This window comes from Macrosteles quadrilineatus, unplaced genomic scaffold (genome assembly GCF_028750875.1).
Source record: "Macrosteles quadrilineatus isolate MER2022 unplaced genomic scaffold, UCM_ALF_1.0 Scaffold_7__1_contigs__length_78375512, whole genome shotgun sequence".
Classification (NCBI taxonomy): Eukaryota; Metazoa; Arthropoda; class Insecta; order Hemiptera; family Cicadellidae; genus Macrosteles; species Macrosteles quadrilineatus.
In genome coordinates, this window is record NW_026542600.1 from 36,880,212 (window position 1) to 36,891,774 (window position 11,563).

At 37.2% G+C, this 11,563-nt stretch overlaps 1 protein-coding gene across 2 annotated transcripts in view; it reads right to left on the reverse strand.

Annotated features, from left to right (window-relative positions):
- Positions 1 to 9,212, reverse strand: part of LOC128998716 (meiosis-specific nuclear structural protein 1-like) — a 44,281-nt gene extending 35,069 nt beyond the window's left edge. Inside the window, exons 1-2 of one of the 2 annotated variants that reach the window (XM_054424977.1) lie at positions 9,110 to 9,196; positions 984 to 1,124 (exon numbers count right to left, since the gene is read on the reverse strand). The gene's annotated coding sequence lies outside the window, so the exon portion shown is untranslated. Of the gene's footprint in view, positions 1 to 983; positions 1,125 to 9,109 lie in introns of both variants that reach the window. The other variant, XM_054424976.1, reaches the window with a different exon arrangement.
- Positions 9,213 to 11,563: the final 2,351 nt, after the last annotated feature.

Here is an 11,563-nt window from a genome sequence, read left to right on the forward strand (position 1 = left end):
TAGCTAGGGATGGACGAGATTGGATTTTTAGTTCGAGACGAGACGAGGCGGGATTTTTTTACATACAATTTTGAGACGGGATTTCCCTTCTTATACATAACGGGAAATGCTTGTTCTACATTTTAACCTGTTTGTTTTTAACATTTTTAAATACCTACTGATTTATAACAGACTTGTTGAATAAAAAAATAATAATAGACAAAAATATTTAAAAACTGTTATTAAAAAACATTAATAAAAACATCAGTATAAAAAACATATAATAAGGTCTAACTTATTAAAAATAACTCTTCAGCATAGAAAACATGGAGATATCAGTTTAGTATATAAAGTAGGCTAGACTCCCTCTTACCCGGACTTCCTCGAGACCGAGGCCAGTCCGGATAACGGGTTTTCCGGTTAAGCCAATGTCCCCAAAAACTCGTTAAAACACACTATTTACTGAGATATTCGACCTAAATGTAGGAGAGCATTGTATTTAGACATGTGATCACTGGTCTCAAATCTTTCCCACAAGAACAGTCGTTTCAGTACAGCCCACTTCCTGGCGATCTAGTCCGGTTAAACCAATGTGCTGATAAAAATTGTCCGGTTAAAGAGATGTCATTTCCGTCGAGTGTAGTCCGGTTAAAAGGTGTCCGGATAAGAGGTGTCCGGATAAGAGGGAGTTTACTATAGTTCAACTTTGAAAAATATCAAATTTATAAGTCTAAAACAACAGTATTACTAGTTAAGTATCAAGTAACAATTTTTAAGTCTTGTGTTATTTTTAGAATTATTTTAGTGTGACTTATTTTTGCTATGTTAACAGTCACATGTCTCACACTGCTTACACTAACAAAACTTCTCATCATTATCTATTTCAAAAATAATTATAAAACAATTCAAGCAATATTTCCATGTAAAAAATTAATAAGCATTTCCCAAAAATTTCGAGACCCGTCCATCTCTAAACTTAGCTGTAAACTTTAAAAATAACACACCTTTTTTAAATTTCTCCTTAATACCTAATGGCTGACTTGGCATTTAATCACCATGTAATCAATTTTACACAAACTTCTGAATTTAATTTCCTTTTATCACCTTGTGGATGCCTGGGTTAGTAGATTTTTTTTCACATTTATCTGTAACAAACATGGCCTATAGATTTTTGTTAGTCACTGATGCCATTTATGTGTTATGTCTTGTTTTGTTTTTGAGTTTTAGTTAGTATGTATACTTTAAAGAGGGATAATTCTAAGGGAGAGGATGTACAAGGATATATAAGGTTTGGATTTGAGATGCTCTTCTCGGCCAGGGGTCCGTCAGGCCTACCCTAACCTGAAAGGGAGGGGGACCACGGAAAGAAGAACCCAATGCCACAGGATATTGTTTTTTGAGTCGTTGTTCTATGTGAGTTTATATATTTTTCTTGATTGTTCGTAGATAGTTATTAAATTTCTCTGTACATTTCAGTGTCTAGGCGGGCAAGTATTTCTCTTTTTTTGTTTTTTAAGTCATAGTTTGTGATTCTGTTTATTTCTTTAAAGCATTTCTTTCTCGCATATTCATATTGAGGACATTCCAATATAACATGTTCTATTGATGCTACAGTCCCTGCAGTGCATTTTAAGCACAGTGGCGTGAAATAGAGATTCATTCTATGAAGTGTTTTATTTAACATGGTGTGACCAATCCTCATCCTTATGACGTTGGTTATTTCCCATCTGTACAAGTCTGAACCCGCAGGGGGCCCACGCTTGCGTGGGTACGTGGCCTGGCGACCACGCGGACCCTAGCTCTCCCAGAGGGGAGGTAATTGCCCGGTGTTGGAACCGGCACTTCAGGTAGGCCACAAGCTATGGACGACTGGACAAGCCAGCCTCTTTGGGTTGTACCCAAAGTGAGAGTACCCAGTGACATTTCCTCCATTCAGGGTGGTGGGGTGTTTAGCTCTGCTAGTGTTGATTAAGTTCATAGATCTTTCACCTGCCTGTAGCTTGTGGTTGTGACTTGAGTTCTTCGGGCTCGTCCTACCTGTTGTGTTCGACTGACATTTTGTGAGGCATATCCTCGACTTTGGAAGTAGCCTCGTCCTGGGAGGTGAAAAACCTAGCCCCCAAAGGGGAGGTAACTGCTCGGTGTTGGTATCGGGATTTTCAAGTAGGCCACAGACTTGGACGACTGGGCATTGGGTCCCAGTGACATTCCTTTATCCAGGATGGAGGGGTGTTTAGCTCTAGGAGAGATGGAAGTGCATCATATTCTCTAACCTACCTGTGTCTGTGGTTCTTTGGGCTTCGGCCTGCTTGTTGTGTGCGACCAGCATTCAGTGTGGCAAATCCTCGACTTTGGAAGTAACCTTTCCTGGAGGTGAAAACGGGCAAGTACCCGTAGCTCACGGGGACACTCAAGGGCAACGTAACTTTCCGCAGTGTGAGGGTAACGGTTTGTAGGCACTTATGCAAACCAATCCCTGTCTCTGAGCACGGACGGTATGGTTATCTTGAGTGTGGGGGGTTCTTCCCGGAACCTCAATTGAGTCAAGGGTGTCGCCACCTCTGGTGGATAGGTTCATCCGGGTGGGTCCCACTTCTATACCTGCCTCCTTTTGGGAAACCCTGATGGCCTGGCAGTGATGTTGGGTCTGACGGGCAAACGAAGTAGATCGGGTGCTGGGTCCGAGCCCGCCAGGGGTATCTGGGGATCTATCGCTCTGGTTATCTCTGGTTTCCCAGCAACTGGGTAAGGCCTCGATCGGGTAGTGGTGTAAATGGGAGGTTGGGGTTCCCCCCGTCAGCGTGCTGACGGTCCCCTTCCTTCTGGCTATTGATGGCGGGTTTGCCTGTCAGGGATTAGATAGGTCCCGAGTGTTACTTGCACTAAATGCGTCGGGGCGCTCTACCATGGTCCTCTAGGTCCCGACCTAGTGGAACCCAGGTGGAGTGACGCTTAAACAAGTAGCCGGAAACCCTGGTTAGGATTGAGGGGTAACCCTCTTTCCGAAGGGTCTGCTTCGGCAGCCGGTGAGCCTGATGACCTTAAGTCATCCGCCCATGATGTGCAAAAGGTTGATGCGTAAGCTTCGGCCTACATCATGGGGCCCGGGTAAGTCTCACGATAGGTACCGGGTATGTAGTCAGGGGGCTTCGGCTCTCATGACAAATATTGAAATTGACAAAAAAAAAAAAAAAAAATTGTACAAGTCTGTACTGTGGTACCATGGAGCTAGTGTGCTACGATTTTGTATGGATTTATACCAGTAGGCCTTGGGTGTAGTTTTTAATGTATTATTTCTTTGTTTCCATGTCCTATCCTTTTGATATGATCTCAAGTCATTTATTGGTAAAATTATGTTATTTTTGTCATTTCCAGTTGTTATTGCTTTCTTTGCTGCGGTGTCCACTTTTCCATTATATCTTAATCCTACATGGCTAGGAACCCATTGAAGAGTGGCCATCTTTTTGGAATCCATACAATTTTTCAAGATTGCTAAGCTCATATTGTTTGCATTATTTGATGTTCTGTTGCATAGGTTTTTAATGGATGAAATTGCGGAAAGTGAATCACTACATATCAATACTTCATTGGTAGGAATTTCAGCCAGATTCTGAGTACAGATGAGTAGTGCAAATGATTCCGCTGAGTAAATTGATGTGTGCTTGGGTAGCTTATATCTTTTTTCTATTTTAAGTTGTGGGATGATGTATGCTGCTCCGGTTCCTTTAGTGGTTTTGGATCCATAAGTAAATATTTTACATAATTTCCTGTGTGTTGTCCCTAATATTTCATTTGCCATCTGCTGATAAAAAATTGGGTTTGTCTCTTTTTTTTATTGCTGGAAATAATTTAAGGTGTCATTGATGTGGACTAGAATGTGGGTTAGTATTGGTGGTTCGTCCGAATCAGTGGTTCTTACATTTTCCTGTTCATTCTCTAATAGGTTTGGGTAAAAAAATGTTATGGTTGATTGAATTATATTCTATTCGATTTGACTTCAATTTATGAAGGGATTCTTTTGTGTCTCCAGTACGGGTTTATTTTTGTTAGAAGATCAAAATAAAGGATTTTGTGTCTATTTCTATTAATTGTGTGGTCAGTGAGTGTTTTATAGATAGTTCTTTCTGTGAGATTGTTGTGTCTAATTTAGTTGATTCAATTGCTGCTTTTTTCTGTAGTGCTATTATTGGTGATGATTTGAAGGCTCCTATGAAATCCTTAATGCATGATTTTGGATGTTTTTCAATTTTGTTAAGAATTTGTTTGGGGCACTGATAAAATAGGAAAGAAAAATACTCCCATTTTGGTCTGATCAAGCCCTTGTATATCTTCAATGCAAACTGTGGATTAACTCCTTTTTTTCGCATGTTATCATTTTCAATATATTGATGTCTTTCTCACATTGCTTTGTTATGTTATTTATATGTTCATTGAATTTTAATTTATTTTCAATTGTAATACCTAGTAAGTTAATTTGATCTTCCAGTGGGATTTGATGTCCATTCATGGTCAAGGTTGGAGTTTCTTTTTTTCCTTTTTCTAGATATTATGATAATCTTAGATTTCTCTGCATTAATTTCCAAAAACATTTCACTTAGTTGCTGTAGTGAGATGTTTGTTAGGGCTAGGCTATCTGCATATTCTCAGTAGCTTGTGTTGCCTTTTTGTTTGATGCATATATAGCGACATCGTCTGCATATTGTAATGATAGGACTCCATCAGGTAAACATTTATTTATTTTCGATATGTAAATTGAAAACAAAATGGGGCTTTGTGTGCTTCCTTGAAGAAGGCCACGGCATGTGACTCTGGAAATTATTTGGTTCTCGGCTTCTGTGTTGAGGGTTTTGTCAACCAGCCAAATTTCTGACAGTGTATGATGAATTTTTTGAGTATTCCATACAGATACATTTTTTTTAATAAGTATGTTAGATTTACTCTGTCATATGCGCTTGAAATGTCCAACGATGTCAGAATTGATATTTCGTTCAATGTTTTTACAGTTTCTAAGTCGAAGATTAGGTTGAGAAGATAATCAGAACAACCCCGTTTTTTCCTAAATCCATACTGTGTGGAAGGAATTATATGTTTTTCATCAAACCACTCGTCTGTATTTAACCATAACATTCATGATTTTGATCATTACGGTATGAGGGATATGGGACGGTATGATTTCTCATCGTTTATGTCTTTGTTCGGCTTTAATATAACTACTATTTTAATTTGCTTCCATTTATCAGGCATTCCTATTTTGTCCATCCATATATTGTTATAGATTTTTAGCAGTATGGTCAGGGTATTTTCTGGAAGGTTTATAATCATGCTGTATGTGATTGTGTCGCTGCCTGTTGCAGTATCTGTTTTCTTCGAGTTGATAGCAGCCATTAGTTCTTTCATGGTATTTTTTTTCCAGAAGGTTGATTGTTCCACAAATTATGGGTGATTTTATTTCCTCTGCTTGGGCTACGTAATCAGGAACAATATGTTTCAAGAATTTTTCAGTAAGATCTATATTCTCATTCATTGGTGTAGTATCTAGTTGATTTTAATTCGGTTTAAGTTTTCTTATCACCTTCCATACAAATTTACAATTTTTTTCCTCTATTTTAGCACATACTTGATACCATCCTTCATTTTTTGCAAATTAGGACTCATCCAGTTAGGAATAGCTTTGTTGGCAGGTTCTGTATTATTCCTTCAAGTTTTCAATCTGTTTGGTTAAAGGTAGGTCAATAATGTTATTGGTTTTGCTTTCAATTTTTTTTCTGTACTGAGACCAGTTTGCTTTTGATAGGTACATTTCTTTTTGGCTAATTTTTGTGTTCTGAGTTGGTTTGAAATTTTCAAATATCATTGATTGCTCCCCATTGCATCAGATATAACTTTCCACTTTTTTAAGTGTACGTGTATAACTAATGTGTTAAAAAGGTGAGGTCTATCACTGATTGTTTGCTGAATAAATTTGGAATTGATGTAAAAGATTGGTTGTTTGCTAGAATCAAGTTGGAAGTGCTGAAGTGCCTATATATATCATTGCCCCTTTTATCTGGTTTTGATGGGTTCCAAAAGGGATGGTGAGCATTAAAATCCCCACAGATTATGTTGTATCCCTTGTCTAGGTTAAATACCTCTGTTTCCCAGAAGGATTTATTTACATTGTTTTTGGTACAATATATGTATAGGCCTTTTGTAGATGTTGAATGGTTTGGTAGTGTTTGTAATTTGCATGTGTGATGGGGAAATTTGACAAACGGTATAATAGTTTTAAAACTAAAGCGTAGAGCGCAGCACACTACAACAATCTGCCTTATCAAAATGGAGATTACAATAACTTCAGAGATTGACCGCTAGGAGCGTCCTAGTAAAACACTTCCGCTGACGTAGGGGCATACAGTCCAAGGAGAGTCGCACGAGGGAGCCCGAGATAACAGACGTGCGTGTACGATAGTCAACGGAATTCAACGTGAAGTTGATAGAACACTGTAGTTCGAGTGCATACTAGTCATCAACTGTCTTCTATCAACCTGTGTGGATGACATAGAACCATGTGTAATCGGCTTGTGAATAAATGTCTGGTAGAATACCGAAGTGACTATAGTTCAAAGCTCGAGTAGCCTACACCCGAGTCACCGATGGTTTCCTGTCGGCGTGAGTGGACGATAAAGGACCACGTATAATCGGCTTGTGATTAAGTGTGCGAGATAGACTTCGACCGATCAACATATTTCTCCGCCAGTCAGTAGATAGACTTCTTCGGTGAAGAAATAATATGTTCATTGGCATCCACGTTCAAGGTCACAAGGACTTACTCGGAGGGAGGGTCTCTGGTTCTTCGGCCATGTTCCAGTTCACGAGACATCAGATGAGTAAATAACTTAGATCAAAACTTTCATCAGAACACTATTCAAGTAGGATTAGCTATTTATATTTGTATTATTGGTTTATAAACTCAAATCAAATATTAGGCCTATATTTAAACTTGCCATTCAAACAGTTAGAACAGACCTTTTTGGGTGGAATACCTTATTTAGATTATTAAAAACATTATGGATTTTTGCATTTGATTTTTAAAATAATAAAAGAAGAGTATTTTAAAATTATTTCGCTTTAGGCTATTATTTTTCATATCCCATTACAGTGATCAAAATAACATATAGGCCTAATACAACTTTAAAGAAAGTGGCTAAAATAGTGTATAAATAAAAGGTCACACATGCCAAGCATTTGAAGTGATCCTTCATTATATTCTTTTATGATTTTAAAATGCACTGAATTGTGTGTAATTATTGCATCTCCTCTGTAGCCATCGTGTCTATCTAGTTTGGTAAATTTGAAACTTTTATCATGTATTTTTTTGTCTATCAGCCAAGTCTCTTGGATGATTCCTATGTCGTGAATTTGATTTTTTGTCATATAATTGCTCAATTCAGACCATTTATATTTGGTTGACTTTGAATTCCATTGAGTTATATTAATTTCTGATGTCATAATTTTTATCTCTATGGCCTAGGATTACTAGACTTGTTTTCCACTGTCATTTGTTTTCCTGCGGTATTACTGTGAGATGATTTTATTTCTTTGTCTGCCATGTCTTTTTGCTGATACTTCTTTATGTGCTTATTTTGTTTCTTAGTCCTTTGACTTTTTCATTCAGCAATTTTTTCAGGGGTCCATTGTTGCAGGTGGTCCTACATTAACAATATTCTGTTGGTAGGGTAGGATTAATTGTTGTACCTATCTCTCGGGTGTGTAACTTATACACATATAGGATATGTGTTTCCCATTTTGTTCTTTGTTTGGGACGGGTAAGTTCTTGGTTTTGTCTTGTGTGGGGAATAGTTGTGGTCGCTATTATTTTCTAGGTCTGTGTCAGAAAGTACTGTGAATTGGTTTCTAAGCTGTATAAGATTGGATTGGTTTGGGCCTTCTCATGAAGGTGATGGGTGACTTTGAACTGGTGTATTATGTCGCTTATTCCCAGAAATTTTAGAGTATAAGATTGTTTAGGGCCTATTCATTGAGTTAACATTATAGTTTTTTTGTTTGGCATTTAAAAAAAATCTTCTCTGTAAAGTGTCATCCTTTTAATGATTTTTTTCCTAGTGTACCGGTATTCAGGACATTATCTGTTGTTACTGCTATGTTGTCCCTGACAATTGGTGCAACATTTTGCATTTGTGCATGGTTGTCCTCCATGGAATTTTTGTCCACAATCCCAGCATATTTTTCCCTTTCCACAAGGTAATCTAGCAGTGTGTCCAAAACAATTGTAGGTAACACTGTTGTACTGGTGAAAAATATTACTCTACTGGCATTCTGACATCGTTCAAATATATCTGGGAGCTTATCTGACCGAAAGGTTACGGTCATGAAATTTGTGTTTGTAACTTGGTACAAGCCTATCAATTTTTTTTATTTTTTTTTTGTTCTTTTTAGGCTAGGCCTATATCTGGTTAACTTATTCCTTACAGTGTCCTTACATGTCACAGTCCTTTTCCTGATCTTTTAATGAAATCTATCTTGTTGTGATGGTTTTTAATTATTTTTCCTATGGCAAATGGGTTGATTTTATCACCGCTTTTGCTCTGAATAATTACTTCAAATGGTCCTTGGTGGTGATCGGAATACAGTATAATTTGTCTTATGTTAGCCCGTTTCGAGTGGTTACTTTGGTTTTTACCAGTATTGTCAGATAATAATTCATTTGTCTCTTCACTTAGTTTCCTTTTGTGTGTATTACAACCAGTCGGAGTGGCTTGTTCATTATCTAGCCTATGCCTATTTCTATTTCATGGTCATATTTGATTCCTATCTCATCTAGGCCTGCACTTTTATTTATTCCTATTATTGCAGCAACTGATGGTTCAGTTTCCATATCTGTTATTTGATTTACAAATACTGAAGGTTAAGGCATGGTTATGGTTACAGTACAACTCTTTACCACTTGCCAATTTATAACATCTAAGGTTAGTGATAATCACATGGGTAGAGGAGTATGTTTTATCTATGGTAGCCTATGGTACAACATTCACAATAGGCCTAGGTTATGTTTGGCAACCACAGGTAAAATCAATATCCACGTTACTCTCACGAAATATTAGACCGAATAACTTATTGAAATTGAACACACCTTCTGTGGTAAACCATGCAGTGCAGTGTAGTTAATGTAGTATGAGTGTTAATAAAGCTGGTCCCAATATATCTTCCACTATTTTCAAACCTCCAAACTAAACCACCTACCATCGATATGACGATATATAAACAAACAAACACTGACTGACAAGTGGTGAGAAGTGACAACAGTTTTTTCCTTGCCGAAAAGGTGGTCTGGAAATGTTTACCCATGAGACCTCAGTGTTCTCTGTGGTTGTCCATTAGTAAACATTATCATAGATAAAACATACTCCTCAAGCCGTTGCTTTACATAAAGCAATTAATAAAATCACTTACAACAATGAATATTGGCCGATACGTGGCAGAGCTGACCACGGGGGGTAGATTTCCGGGGGTAGATTTCCGGTCGCGGGCAGTTTCTTGACCGTGTATAGGCCCCGCCCCTCGTGGCGTCAAAATGACGTAGGGGTTTTTTTCATGGGGGTAAATATCCGGGGGTAGAAATCCGCTACCCCTATTTAACGATTCAAAATCTTTAATTTTAATAACTTAATTTATAAAGTGCCAAAGCGTCTGATGGTAAATTTATTTAGATAAGTGTTTTTTATTTGTGAAAAAGCACTTCAAAACTCTGTTTAATATATTTATTTTAATGTGATCTGATCTGATTTTTAGACTATCTGATTTTACAATGTCCTCAATATGACTACGATAGAGAAAAATATCTTAAAAAGACCAAAGAATACAGCAAACATTGTTCAAAGAACCTGACCGACACAATGAAAATTGCAGATTAAAAAATCCACGCTGAAATAAACAAATACTTAAAAGCAATAAAGAAAAGAATATAAAAACATGCAAACCCATATCACAAAACATAGAACACAAAATACAGCTCAACAAGTCAATCAATCAAATCATTTATTGTCCATAAACATATATATACAATGCATAGACAAAAGTCACCAATGTCAAAATAAAAGAAAAAAGAATACAATTTCAATGTATATAAAACAATATTACCTCTTAGTGTACAAACCTGGGCTCAACTTAGATCACTCAAAATGTAGTTTTCCAAATTGTTATGCCGAATCGGTTGGATCTGAAATTTTTGATGAATACGGTCTTTTTTTAACTAGCCAATTCTTCAGAGCAATTTTGAATTTAGTGCCTTCTAATTCCTTTATATTGTTTGGTAGGAGGTTGAAATAAATTGACCCCATCACAAAAGGACTTCGGCCAGTTTTGTTGAAATTCCTCCTCACACGGTGAAAATCATCCTTTCGTCTCGTGTCGTACCTGTGGATTTGACTATTTTTATTTGTGTGCTTTACATCATTTTTCACAAGCATAATTAATTGATAAATGTATAGTCCATACAAAGTGAGGAGATTTAAATTAACAAAAATATCTTTACAAGACCTTTTGTACCATACTTTGGCTATCAGTCTGATTGCTCTTTTCTGGAGAACAAAAATTGTATGTAAATTACAGTCGGGAGAACTTCCCCAGAAAATAAGGCCATAAGACAAGAAAGGAAATATGACACCAAAATAAATTCTTTTTAACGTATCTGTATCTAAATAAAAAGATATTCTTCTGAGGAGGCTGATTCCACTTAAAAGTCTAGATCTTACATGAGATATATGATTCTTAAAAGTTAAGGTCTGATCTATATATAGTCCCAAAAACTTACAGCACTCTTTACTTTCAAAGATCACATCATCCTTAACTAAATCTATCAGAGGAATGCCCGTACTACTCAATCCGAAAACTACAATTTCTGTCTTATCTAGGTTGACTTTGAAATTAATATTTTCAAAATATGAGCTGGCTTTATGTACAAATTCGGCCATGCCCTGCTTGAGTTCATCAAAAGACTGAGCCCAGCATACACCTGACGTGTCGTCAGCATACATACTAATTTCAACCTTATTGATAGCAGGAAAATTACTAACATAGATATTATACAGATAAGGGCCCAAAATGGACCCTTGTGGGACTCCTGAAACAACATGTTTTTGTTCTGACATGACATTGTCCAATGACCAACCATTGTCATAAAAAATCTCTGTATACTGAATACGATTGGTTAAAAAGCTGCTAATCAACAATGTCAGCCAAGAAGGGAGGCCAATCTCAACTAACCTATTGACCAGGATTGCATGGTTGACCCTGTCAAAGGCTTTAACATAAGTACATAAGTACATACATGTTTTCTCAATCCTTTGGGTGCTTCATCCGTGGCCAACCTTGTTTCGGGTTAGGACATTGCTTGATCGGCCCCAAGCAGAGAAGAGTCACCTTAACCATTAACCTTCCATTTCATGAAATCCGTCAAATCTTTAGACTCCCGAATCCTTCAATACGAATGAAACGAGCAGAACATCACTCCTACAACACCAGAGGTAAAGACCAACTCGATGTGCCATTCTGTAGGCTAAGTAAGAAGAAAAACTGTTTCCCGATA